The following is a 12,825-nucleotide window of genomic DNA, read 5'->3' as shown; positions in this document are numbered from 1 at the left end:
ACTCATCGTTCCTGAGAGACTTTTGTTCCTTTCGACGAGTAGAATTTCGTTAGGACCCTCAAATTTACTAAACCTATTGGACCCTGTTTCAAGATCACGATCCATTTTGCAGGAGCATGTCTTTCAGGATCTTCATCGATCTCGACCTGGGGAATCATCTGGTAAAACTGCGACACGTAATTTTTTTACATCCCATACATGCCTGTTTCACTTTGACTACCTGATACAACGTTCCGGCAACTACGAATAAGCAGTGCCATGCACTTCCAATCGAAAGTAAGAGATACCGGTTGGATTCAGCCGAAATGGGTTCCGAATTAACAGAAACGAATTGCAATCGGAAGACCAAACAAGATCGGTCCGTTGGTCAACTGACGCGTAAACTGCGGTGTTGATGCGTCAAAGGACTCGGCATGCTGCTGGCGAATCGAAGCGCCTTTAACGTTAACGAATCAGTGCTGACGAAACATGAGGTAGAATTGTCCGTAACGTGTCTTCTGTATAAAATATTCATAAAATTACCGTTGTCAAGTTACCGTAAAATCAGTGCCATGTGAAAGTTCTTCGTCTCGCACAACTTTGATCGACAGAGTAATGACCGTTTCGAACATTGAGAACGCTTTTGAAATCTCGATAAAAAATGTCCGGTAAACAATGTAAAAACAGCATATTGTCTGGTGACATTGGTTCGAATATCCAGCCAGACCTGCTGCGCGATTGATTTACGACACGAGTTGTCTTTTAATTACTACAAAAGCCTTCTCGTATTAAAATGTATTATATGTATCACATGACATGATCTCATTCCACCGTCGCGTCGATAAATATTGGACAACGGAGTGTTCGATATATGCACAATTAAAATCGTTCTCGGCATCTTTTCCATGTATGCATAAGTTCATCCAGCAGAGGCTGGATCCCTAGAGTGTTGACAAGAAACTTGACGGTGAGGTGGACTCGAGAGTTATTAAGAGAGAAAGAGAGAGAGAGAGAGAGAGAGAAATCAATTATCTCGCAGGCAACGAGCACGGAACAACCTGTAATATACCTTGAGCCAATTGTTCTGGAATCTATGCACTGAGCAGGTGTAAAATCTACGGGTGTAATTCAGTTATGTGTATGCATGCTGGCTCATAACTCGAGTTATACGCGCTTGATAATCCGAACAGTGCCTTAGGGACTAATGACGAGCGGTGTAGCGACGTTATTAACATCGTCCTTGGACCTTATGGAGGACGAGAACGACGGATTCGAAAGATTTTTAATTACGGACAACAGCTGCTCTGTTTTACCGCTGGTATCGATCCACCGATCTAACCCGCAGCCTTGATTCAATCGCTAAATTAATTATCCGCCTCTGGTACGTTAGCAGCACGATAACATGTTGCCAATAAATTGATCTTGATCGTTTTCTCAATGGGTCCCGTATCGGCCCAAACTTTTACTTTCCTTATACATTTTTCATGAAATTATACCCACGTGAGTCAGTATTCCATTTCCTGTTCACTGTTTCCATTGCAAAGGTCGTTGAGTTTAATAAAAAGAGGAGGACGTGCGAATATTTGACACACAAATTTGTCAATTTATCGCTGCTTGTTCGAAGCCAATAATTAAATGGATTAACCGGATCGATTAATTATATGGGCGCTGTTGCAACTAAGATTTGTGCTTATTTATTATCTTACGATGTATACAAGAAAATGCTAATGCCAGGATCTTGTTACGGAAAGGTCAACGCTTATTAATGAATTTTATTAGATACGATTAATCATAAACTCCAGGTACGTAATGAAGAAGGTCGATAAATTTCGTGATCTGGGGTTGGTTTGATCCTCGATAATTATTTGATTAACATCTCGTTAGCGGTAGAATTTTTTATACCATCACAAGGATGGAGTTAAAGTCACTCGTCAGTTTCCGCGGAATTTTCTCTGTCAATGAATGGTCTTAGCACGTAGCACGTCTCGCAATAATAGTTATTGCGTTCTCTTGACAAAAAAAAGTGCGGTGGTCAGAACCTTGCAGGGATCTGCTTGAAAATGTATAACGCAAAGTACACTCAGGTGATTGATTCACTTCAGAAATAGGTATAAACTCCAGATTATATGTTTGAGGGTGAATACGTACATCCATCGATTGTCAAAGCATGTAACATAGATCATACTAGCGAACGCGTGAGCGTAAATAATTCAAAGAAAGTTCAAATCGTTTAGTGAGTGCAAGCAAAGCCGTAGAGAATAGTGAAAAAAAGAAAGGTACGAAAGATAGTTTTTTTCTAATTTCAAATTCCACCCGAATCGTTCGCCTACTTTTGGTCGAGATATTCAACTTTACGTCCCGATCGAAAGTTTTAAAAGTGTTCACAAACTTTTGAACGGCTCTGTATACGTCTCTGGCTGAGGAGTGAATTCGTTCTGCCGCAGATCCAAAGCAAAAAAGGCATTCGACCAAAAAATTACTCGCCTGTGCGAATAAATTGAGATCCTTTGCAAATCGCAGGCTGGCGTATCGGAGAAAAGATTTGGTCAAGAATTCAACGGACTCGTAATGACAGGTTCGGCCTGTTCTTCGTCCTTGATCTCACTGAGGTGATTTATATAAGACCGATATGTATATTTCCCGGTTTTAGTTGCTTAAATATGCGCACACTTGGTTCCGGGAGTCGATCGTTGGTTAAAGTCGAGCGGTCCGGTACTTTGAGAATTTTCAATCCCATTCAAAGCCTCGGAAACTTGTTGAAAAATTCTCCTTAATCACGGTGCAACGAAACTCGCAAAAATTGCAGCTGCGCAGCCGAAGTCCTTCCACTCGGAGATTTTATGCTGTGATATCACTATTTAGGTACAGGTTACACCTTTCACCTTGCAAATTATTTCCGATCCTTTCACCACCAAGGGGTCAACATGAATCACGGAGTGGTTATAATAAGGTGTCGTGTTTCGCGACGAAGGATTTTACCTCCAAAGACTTTGCCCTGAATTACGATTGAATACTCTCATGGAATACCTGAAAATTCACTGGCAAATACATACACGGGTCACTTCGTTTCTCGTCTCGCTACTCCAATAAGCCTGTCGAATAAAGAGAAACCGCGTGGAAATATGAATGGATAATCAATCGGTGAACGGTAAAATGCAAAATGCACGAATTGCATACTGATTTCGGAAAGCCTGTGTAATGCAATCGTTCTTTCCCCCAATGCTAAAGTGCAACGGCGTGAGAAAGAGGCAGATTTCTAAGTTGCGTTCGTTGTAATCGCCAGTCACCGGTACAATAAACCGACACAAGGCTTCAATGCTAATAGAACGAAAGGTGATTCACGCCGCTCACAATAAGACCGACCAATGAATGCACTCCCGCGACGTTGCTTGTCTCTACAACCGGGCTACTTTTTTGCCTCGCGGTGATCAGTTCCGTGCGATATACCAACTAAAATATCTATGCCTATGCATGCTGGAGAGCTAGTCGTCCAGCGCTAATCGTCAGTTACACGGTCGTTCCGCTTTACCGCAGTGTGATGTCTTTTTCGATCCATGCGTCCTTTCGCGGATATCAGCGGCGAATCGTCAGATTACACGAAGCATATTATAGATGAGTTGCGATTCCCGAGCAAGAATTTCTTGAGAAGATGGGATTCGTGGGTGGAGGTGAGAAGAAAGGATCAAATACCTATTTGGCATTCAATATCTTTGGTAAAATATCATAGCTCAAAATATTAAAGGCTAAATAGACGTTTCGTCTTTTCTGATCACCTTCACCGAGGAATTCAATCTTCGGAAGCCTGTTATAGGTATACGGAAGGTCGACAAACTTCTTAGCGACTAATAAAGATCGGAGTAAGAATCCTTACATTTAAGGATCCGGAAGGAAAAATAAGATCTTTGAAGGGTAACAGGTATCTTACAGATCAATTACAATCGCTTATGTTGCGCGTCGTGTGGATCTGTATGATTATAGATGAAACTATGATTAGCACGTCTTCCATAGGTTTGCAGGATAAAGATGAAGTGTTCGTGGCATAATTTTATCGTCTATCCAGTGACGAATCGCAATACACTTTTAAGGGGAGAAAACACTCGGAATGATTTCAGTTTGAGGAGTTTATTATTTATAGTTTTAGGAACGTTATATAATTTTTTCATTGAAATCAATAACAAAATTGTGACATGGTACATACAAGTAGCGAACGTCGACGTTTTCAATCCGGTGGCGCAGATTCCTTGCTCAACTTTTATCCCATCGACTTGAAATTTTCGACACAATTTATAAAACTTCTTTGCCCATTCGAGCCGGTGGCTAGATTTTTGAAGGTCAGTCTCAAACATTCTTTTATACAAATTTTTCTAGCAATTCCGTGGTCGAAGAATGAAATCATATGTCCGTAATCGTGTACTTCTGAAATTTTTTTTTCAACATTTGGGTTTCGAGCTCAAATCCGAAAGGTGTTTTAACGTCAAAAATTTCTTTCCATCCGCAACAAGTTGGACAGTGACGTCAGGAGATGCGCCATCGCAAAAACCCTCAAGCTACTTATATGCGCCATGCCACCATTTCGTTATTGATTTCAATAAAAAAATTCTAAACTGTTTGTAAAACTAGAAATAATAAAGCCCTCAAACTCGAATTGCTTTGAGTGGTTTCATTTTCTCGAAAAAAAAACTACTAAAAATAGGTAATACGGTCATAGACCGTCCAAGCTGTAGCCCCCCTTACAATTCTTTAACAGTGGAAAATTTCTCATGACGTACTGTCACACAATTTCATTCGCTACTGACTCGTTAAAATTTATTATAAAAAAAAATAAATAAAGACCGATCGAATCCCAGTTTATACTGATTGCGAGTGAGGAGACGAAGAAAAAAAAATGAGAAACAATGGCTAAAGTATCAATGCAGGCTAAAGAATCGAAGCAGCGGTCGACGTCGATCCTGTTCAACTCCGACGGTCAGTAATTCGCACCCGAATGTGAAGACACGCGTAGAACTGATTATAAAAATGTGTATAAATTAATTAACGAATCGGTGAATCTTTGATCATCGAATCGTTCCGCTCCTTAACCCAGAAACGTTCGTTGTTCGCCGTGGTTGTATAATATTATACCGGTCCTGCCCAAGGCAATGGCAGCGCAGATATCGGCGATGTCGGCGAGTTCATCGCGGGAGCCTTGGAAGATCATCGATCGAGATACGAGCGAGATTCGATTCGCCTCGGCACACGCTGCAGGGTTCTCGTCAACGTCGAATCCCATCGCTGTTAATCGACGATTACCGTTCGCCTTGGCTTTAACGTGTAGCGCGACTTCAGACATCGCGTACACTGTAGAATTTTCGCCCCGCAAATATTACGCGAACAGTCACGTAGGCCGCGAGGCTCAACTTCGCGAGGCTTCACGATTCGGCAGGAGCTGCGGCTTGTCGGGATCAGAAGCTCAGACGGCATCCCGAATAACATCCGGTCACTTCGACCCGCGCCGGTGGAGTTCGATCAAAAGCTCTGAAACGATGGCGCTGAACTTTTCCCAGGCTGGTTCACGCGTTTCATCGAGATAGTCCTCGCCGTAGGACGACGGTGTCAAAAAAAAAGAGAAGAGAACGTGTCGCGTGTCGGGAAAGCGTTTCGACGAAATCGGTGCACTTTTCCCGGCTATAGGTTCGACCGAACCCGGTTTCACCTGTTCTCCGATTAGTGATAATAATGAGCGATCGGCTGGATATTTGCATTTCTTTGCCCCTTTGTCGCAAGAAGTTAATCTCGCCAAGGTTATCCAGCACACCTCGGTTGCATGCTGTTATATCACAGCTATACGATATGTGATTTCTGAGTTTCTAATACCCTCTCCTTAGAGCGATCGAGCGCGGCTTGCCGCAGCTACTGGATCGCTCGATAATACGTTCATCGTCTCTGCTCAGCCGGAGAAGATAAAAAATATAATTTCCCGCTACGTACCGTTTCTAAGTTCAAGGAAAAACCGGGAGGATACCGGAGGCTGGAGGAGCTCGTCATTTTCATCATTCTCATCATTTTTCACTTTCGACTTCTGGCGCATCTTGGCAAATAGCATATTTCCGCATCGCGCGGATATTATTGTTGCACAACCTGCCGCCACAATGTTGCGGTTTTTTAATTATCTCACTTGTTTCCGTAATTGCGCCGAGATGCAAATGCGATCGGCTCATCGTCAGATCCTGGAGCCCTGCAATCCTGCGCCGCCTTTCTCGCCTCTATGCCTCCGTGCCACATCAGCCGTCCTGCTCGCCGCTCGACCAGATCCATTATTCATCGACTTACCATTTATTATTTCATCGTTAAGTCCGCACGCCGATCGCCGAGAGACATGCACACCCCCGCCATTTGTCGCCGTCCTTGTATAACTCTTCGCTTCCGTATAAGAAGAATGATATCAGATACCAACGACTCAAATCCGAGTGCAATACTGCGGCAATGTTTGATCGGTCGTTAGCAGCCGCTTCAAGGATCGACACGATTTGACGGAAATGATTTATCGAACGCTCGCAAAGAAGAAATTCCGTCAGCTTTCAAAGTTCGCAAGTCTGTCACCCGGTATCGTTAAATTCTTCTCCGTTCAATCGACAATTTTCTGACGCGTGAGAAACCGTCTTACCCGATGGGCGTGTGTTACTTGCTTACACAGCAAGCTCGGGTAAATATTATCCACCAGAGCTTCCGCCCGTATCCATGAATATTCGTTTGAAGCACGCAGCAAAGATCATCCGGCATTTTTCCGTGTCGGATTTGACCGAAGCGGAGCAATCTTCGGCAAGGTGAACCTCGAGTTTTGAAAGCAGGCGTTTCGCACTACCGAGAAGAAAGGAAAGGAAAAAATTACGCGCATGTTTGCGGGAAAAATCCAACTTTGCTTGCGCAGGTTCGTCGGTAAGATGTTCGGTAGCTTAGCAGGCAGACTATATCGATGGTACTTTACTACCGGTGAAAGGCTCTTTCAACCTTTTCACTTAGGCCAAAACTCGAGTTACGGATACACGCGTATCGAAGACTTCCGACGCGTTTGATTATCTATAATAATCACTGCATTGCGCAACGTGGACGGCAATTACACGTGATGCGGATTACGTATCACTTATGTAATTCGTACATCCGACGTTATAATTTATCGGGATCTGACAACAGGCTGAGAACGTGCAGAAATCGCTCGGTTGTCGTTTTGTCCGTTTCCCGTAGCAGTCCTCGCGAGCCTCTGATTGAGGTGGGCGTGGCACGGCAATGAAACACAGATCGATCGAAAAAAAAAATACATTAACATGCGTAAATAAATAGGAAAAAGAAAACGACGGCAAAAAATCAATGCGAAAAAAAAATTGATACAAGAAACACAGAAACTGTCGCAGCCGTGTGAATATTAGAAAACTGGATAAACTGGAAATACAGCTCAGGCGATTAGAATCGATCCGATCAAACCCGTACAATCTTGTTATTTTATCATTCATGAGCATTTATGTGTCATTTGTGTTTTCTTATCATTACTTGTCTTGTACTTCAGCTATACATCGGTACATCTTTTCGAACGTGCGAGTCGATAATTTTTTATTTACGCGTCTTATTTACGATCTCTTTGTTTGTTAAAATTTTCACTTTTCGTTTGTACCTACGGCAGACCAGAAAGTTGTGTTCCGGATAAAAATCGTACGTCGTTAGATTCTTTAGCCGCCAGCAACACCTTCACAAATATTCCGGCATACGAGCAATTTTTTCCTTCCGCTTTATTAGTATTTTGTTCTTACACAGGTGATAATCGCAACGATAGATTTGACTACAGTAATCTTCATGCCTGATCTGTTTTATTCCGAATCTGCAGATCACAACTCGGTTGCTGCTACTAATTGGCCAATTCGAAATCGGATGTTTTATTCATAATACAATTAAAATATGAAAACATGCATGCACAAATTATAAAAGTACAAACATATGCATACATTATGTATAATGTATGCTACGTTCAACAAAAAACCCGTTACTCATTACGGAGGCACTGATTCTAACCCTGATAAGTAGCACATTATCAAACGTGAATTTATACACGGCGACGCATTTGTTTCGGGGATTTCTTTTTTTTTTTTTTTTTCTTTTTACTAACCTCCAAATGAAAAAAAGGGGAATTGAAAAAAGGAGGAGAAAAAAGGATCGGGAACCTAGTTCGATCAGGCAAGGATCGCGAAGGCCAGAGTTGTTGGCGGTTTGCGGAGAAGGACTTTTCGGTTGAATAACCAATTTCGCTGCCGCGCCGGATCAGCTGCGATTCGAATAAAACGCCTCATGGTCACGTGCATGATCCTTTTGCTCGGCTGGATATCTCTCGATAAAGATCGTCGCCACGGAAGAGTTTACCTTTACACCGCTGGAGCTGTTACAACTACCGAAAAATTTGCTAAGGATCCAGCGCCTAAACCTCCAAGAGTTTCACGGCTTACGTTCTCATCGGCGAGGCTGCAATGGCCGATCGACAACAAATGGCCGTTCACCCGACGAAGCCGATCGTCGTGACACGGACGGTGTCGATTATACAGGTCTGCAAGAAACAGTTTTTTTAAGCTTCGTGGGATGTGCGATCAATTTTGCACAGAATTTTTAGAATCACGAATAGGATATCAGATTTCGAATTGAACGGGAGTTTCACTTTGAATGAAACTACGGAGACGGGTTAAAAAAAAAAAACGACGTGATGGAATTATCTGCGAATTTTCCCCGGTTTGAGTTTGCGAAAAATGGGCACATTTTTATTGTCACTCCCGCGCCAGGTTCCCGAATACAACCAAGGCGAGGCTGCACAAATTCCTGGCTGATAACCGTGTCCATGTCATGTCGCATTAAGCACATTCCTACGCCCGCGTGATCGACGACCCTGGTCAGTTTTTATACGATATTGCTTTCCTTACCATTCGGCTAATTATCTTCGGTTTCAATTCCCGCCTTCGAGATTATTAATTATTACATGTATATTCACCTTCGGTACACGCTGTTGCAAAGCAAATACCTTAATTGCTGGAACAAAACGGTCGGTAATCACCGCTCGTATTGGACGCAATTATTGTACGTGCACGAGCGTGAGGGACGGTAAGATATCACGCGGATTACAAGTATGCGTCAGTCCAGGAAACGTAACATTGACCGATCCCTGCCCCTGGTCCACGACCATCTCGGTCCGCTCGTTTCGTCGTTGAAATGAAAAGAAATTTGGGAACGAAATTGCAGAGCGGCTTTGTTGCGGCTTCCGCTTGTCGGATCGCAAACGAGGAATAAAATGAAAATGTTCGTTAAGCTTTCTCACCAGCACACCTGACAACTCCTAGAAATCTGGTGAACGCATGCATGTTCAAATAAAAATCTGCTCATTTTCGCGCGACTCTCGGACCTTTGAACGTCAGTCTCGTTGTCGTGTCAACGAATGTGCAACAATCTGTATTTTTTCGTCAGCAGTTAACCGCGCCTGCGTCACCGATCAACTCGAAGCAGTTTAAAAATACGACGAAGCGCTTCTTGCGTTTCACTCGCCAGCTTTCGTGCAATGAATCAAAGTAATTGTACGTTCTCTCGCTTCGTATCGAAGAAGCGTCAGCTTTTATTTCCTGAGAAAGCGATCCTCGACCACCGATCGGACACCCCGGCTCACCGTAGGTGGAAAGATAAGTAATCATCGAGAATAGTGCGGCGGTAATTATATTACTCGAAGCAAAGTAGGTTCCGCGCATCCTGCAGTTTTCGCCACATCCGTCCGACCGCCAAGGCGCGAGTTCGCCGCGTCTAAGCCAGCAACGCTCTGCGAATGCACAAACTTGTACCTACGTAGCCACGATCGGTATCCACCCCGTTCTCACTAGGCCAGGGTCCGGGTCAAACAGAGCATGACTTCGGTTTTGCAAGAGTTTGGAAACGAGTTTACATGACGCTGGCGTTGCAATTGCTAATGAAACGAACCTACTTCCCGTACCTTTACGGTCCGTCATTTATTCAGCGATAACACCTCAGGGATTTATCATGCCTCGGGTTGATTGGAATGAGGTTGCCACGCAGGTAAATATCACTATCGGCCGTCTGCAATGAATTTATATAACCATGCGCTAAAAATCAATCCGATACAATTTGTTTATTCCTGTCCAAAGCGAACTTCAATAATAATTCGCAAAAAGTTGAGGAACAAGATATTTCGTCATAACCCCAATGAACGGTGGAACAAGCGACAGCGATAACCCAAGAATAGTCGACAACAACAGAGATTTTGCAGTTTCAGTTACAGTCAATTCAATTCCATGAATGTTTTCATTATGCTCATCACCAACTCGATTCGGTTCTATTTCGCATGATCCGTACCTTTACTGTCAGGTATTATTATTATTATTATTATTATTATTATTATTGTTATTATTATTACTATTATTATTATTGTCGTTTTATCGCGTCGATGGCTTTTCCATTCGCAGGTGCAGAGTGGTTAATAACAATGGAAAATCGGCATAACAATGCCGGTACAGTAAGAGTATAATGGCAATGACAGCTGTCCTTAGTTCGCCTCGTACAAAGGCTGGGTTCACCCTGAAAGTGTATTAAGACGTGACTCAGAAATTAATACACAATCCCAGAGCGTAACGGATAGAAGTTTTCGCTAATTAATTTTATAAGCTTGTACGTAGTGTGATTTTTGCGATACGAATCATTGCTGACGCGTTCCGTTCGAGGTAGGTTTTATACCCGGTTGCGCGAATGATCTTCGCTTACGACCCCGCGGATTGATTTCGAAATTTTACAAACTCAATTACTTTGCAGCGTACCTGCACTTTTATGACCACGAATTTACCGTTTAATTTTTGTTTAATTCATCGCGTATATTTGATTTATACCTAGGGCCGAGTATCTGGTCGGTTTGAAGTTGCGATTACCGACGGTGAAATTTTCGTTTCGCAAGTATTACGAAATTGATTCTACAATCTTTTATTGACCGAAGCGCTATAACATAGACGAAATGCTCCCCGAAAGTTAACTCGGACAATTCTTGCAGTAAAAAATGATTCCAAACGAGAGATAGAGATTGGGATAGAAAATAACAGATTCGTAACGTTGTCAACTTTCTCGGAGTTTTTTCACGTCTTATTGCGGGAGGCATAAGTCTCGGACGGTCGGAGTGAAGTGTCTGCATCTGTAATGCGCACCTGTTTCATTCCATTTTTAAAGTCGTATAAGTTACATAAAATTCTCAATCCCCTCTTTCATAATTATGCCGCGCACGCATGTCGGCACGTAATATTGACAGACTCTCACTTTATTTCCTGCCGACTGAATGAACACCATTCCGTCTTCTTCTCGTATTTCCGAGGCCGATCGCCATTGGCTATACAACACGAAGCTGGCTCTTATCCCTCCGTTGATATAAATCACGAACATTTCTAGAAGCCGGTGTACGCAGATCGCGGTAAAACTCTTCGCATTGCTCCATCTTTTTCGCAATGTTTATAGTAATCTCGCTATTACGTTACATCGCGTTTACTTACCCTAATTATTTACGAAGACGTGTAAATTTTGCTTATCGAGCATCCGCCGAGAACGTCACTGCGAAACCAAAGACTTGCGGCTTGGCAACTGCGGTAATGTTCAAGGCGAGTATCGACGGACAACATCGCGGTAACTAAAGCACAAAAGGAGAAGAGGAAGAAAAGACCGAATAAATGGAAAAGAGAGAAACGACCATCACCACAGTCGGCTCACACTTCTTAACGTACTTTCAACTTAAGACCCGAATTTTGCCGACCGTGGGCCGTTGTACAAGCAGGAAGAACGAACAGCGCGACGTTTCGGGAATTTATAACGCCTCTGCACTTATTCTTCCCCGTGCGTCAGACGAGCGGACAAGAAACTCATTCATAACACTTCTTACTCGGCGTGGCGTTGCAATTTTTTGTCCACCAGGCTAGCTATACGTGTAATATAATAATACGTTCAGTCACGAGACCGATTTCGTGACCGGCGCTCCTCGAATCCAGAAACAAGATATAATCCTTTGCTTTCATCCGGGGTTCAGGATTTATAGTTTCCCTTTTATTATACAGATTAGCGCAATTATATCCCATAATCAAGCGACCGGCGTCGCGATATCCTCTTTTTCACGATTCTCTTCCACTTCTTATGCTCCGTGATACTCTCCGGTTATACGTCGGACTGAACGTTCCGGAACACGGGGGCCAACGCACCCGGATGTTCTCAGCGTTGGAAATAAAAGTATGTCCTGTAACGCGCGTACAATTCGTTATATTTTGAAATTCGTTATATTTTGCGCAAAAAGTGTGGCCATTTGTCGCAAGCTTTGCTATCGCAGGACCATAGAAAGCTCGTTTCGACGTAACGATCTTCGATCTGTCGATCCGGCGAGAGAAGATGCGACGTCTGTGCATCGAGTTCACGTTCGATGGGCGATTATTCAAGGTCCGAGATTAAAGCGCTTGTTCCCTTCTTGGTAAGAACTCGAGGAAAATTGGGTCCATTAGCTTTTCACAGAACTCCACGCGTAGGTAAGATTATAAACGGCGATACCGCGAATTCCGCACATCGCCAGATCGCGAATTGGCATAAAAAGGTTTGCCCAAGTCTGCAGAGGAGGAAAAGTAACGCTTCGAGGCGAGATTGACGTCAATGCGTGACGCAGGTTCTCCTATAATGATGGTGTTTCAAGTGCAACGCCGAAGGGAGAGAGAGAGGAAAGACACGTTAAGAAATCCTCGGCAACTTTCCTCCTTGATACCCTCCAGGTGATTTTCAATCAATAAATGCCGTATCAGTTGTCGATCGACATTTTATAGATAT

Source organism: Neodiprion fabricii, chromosome 2, assembly GCF_021155785.1.
Source record: "Neodiprion fabricii isolate iyNeoFabr1 chromosome 2, iyNeoFabr1.1, whole genome shotgun sequence".
NCBI lineage: Eukaryota > Metazoa > Arthropoda > Insecta > Hymenoptera > Diprionidae > Neodiprion > Neodiprion fabricii.
This window is presented reverse-complemented; position numbering follows the sequence as displayed.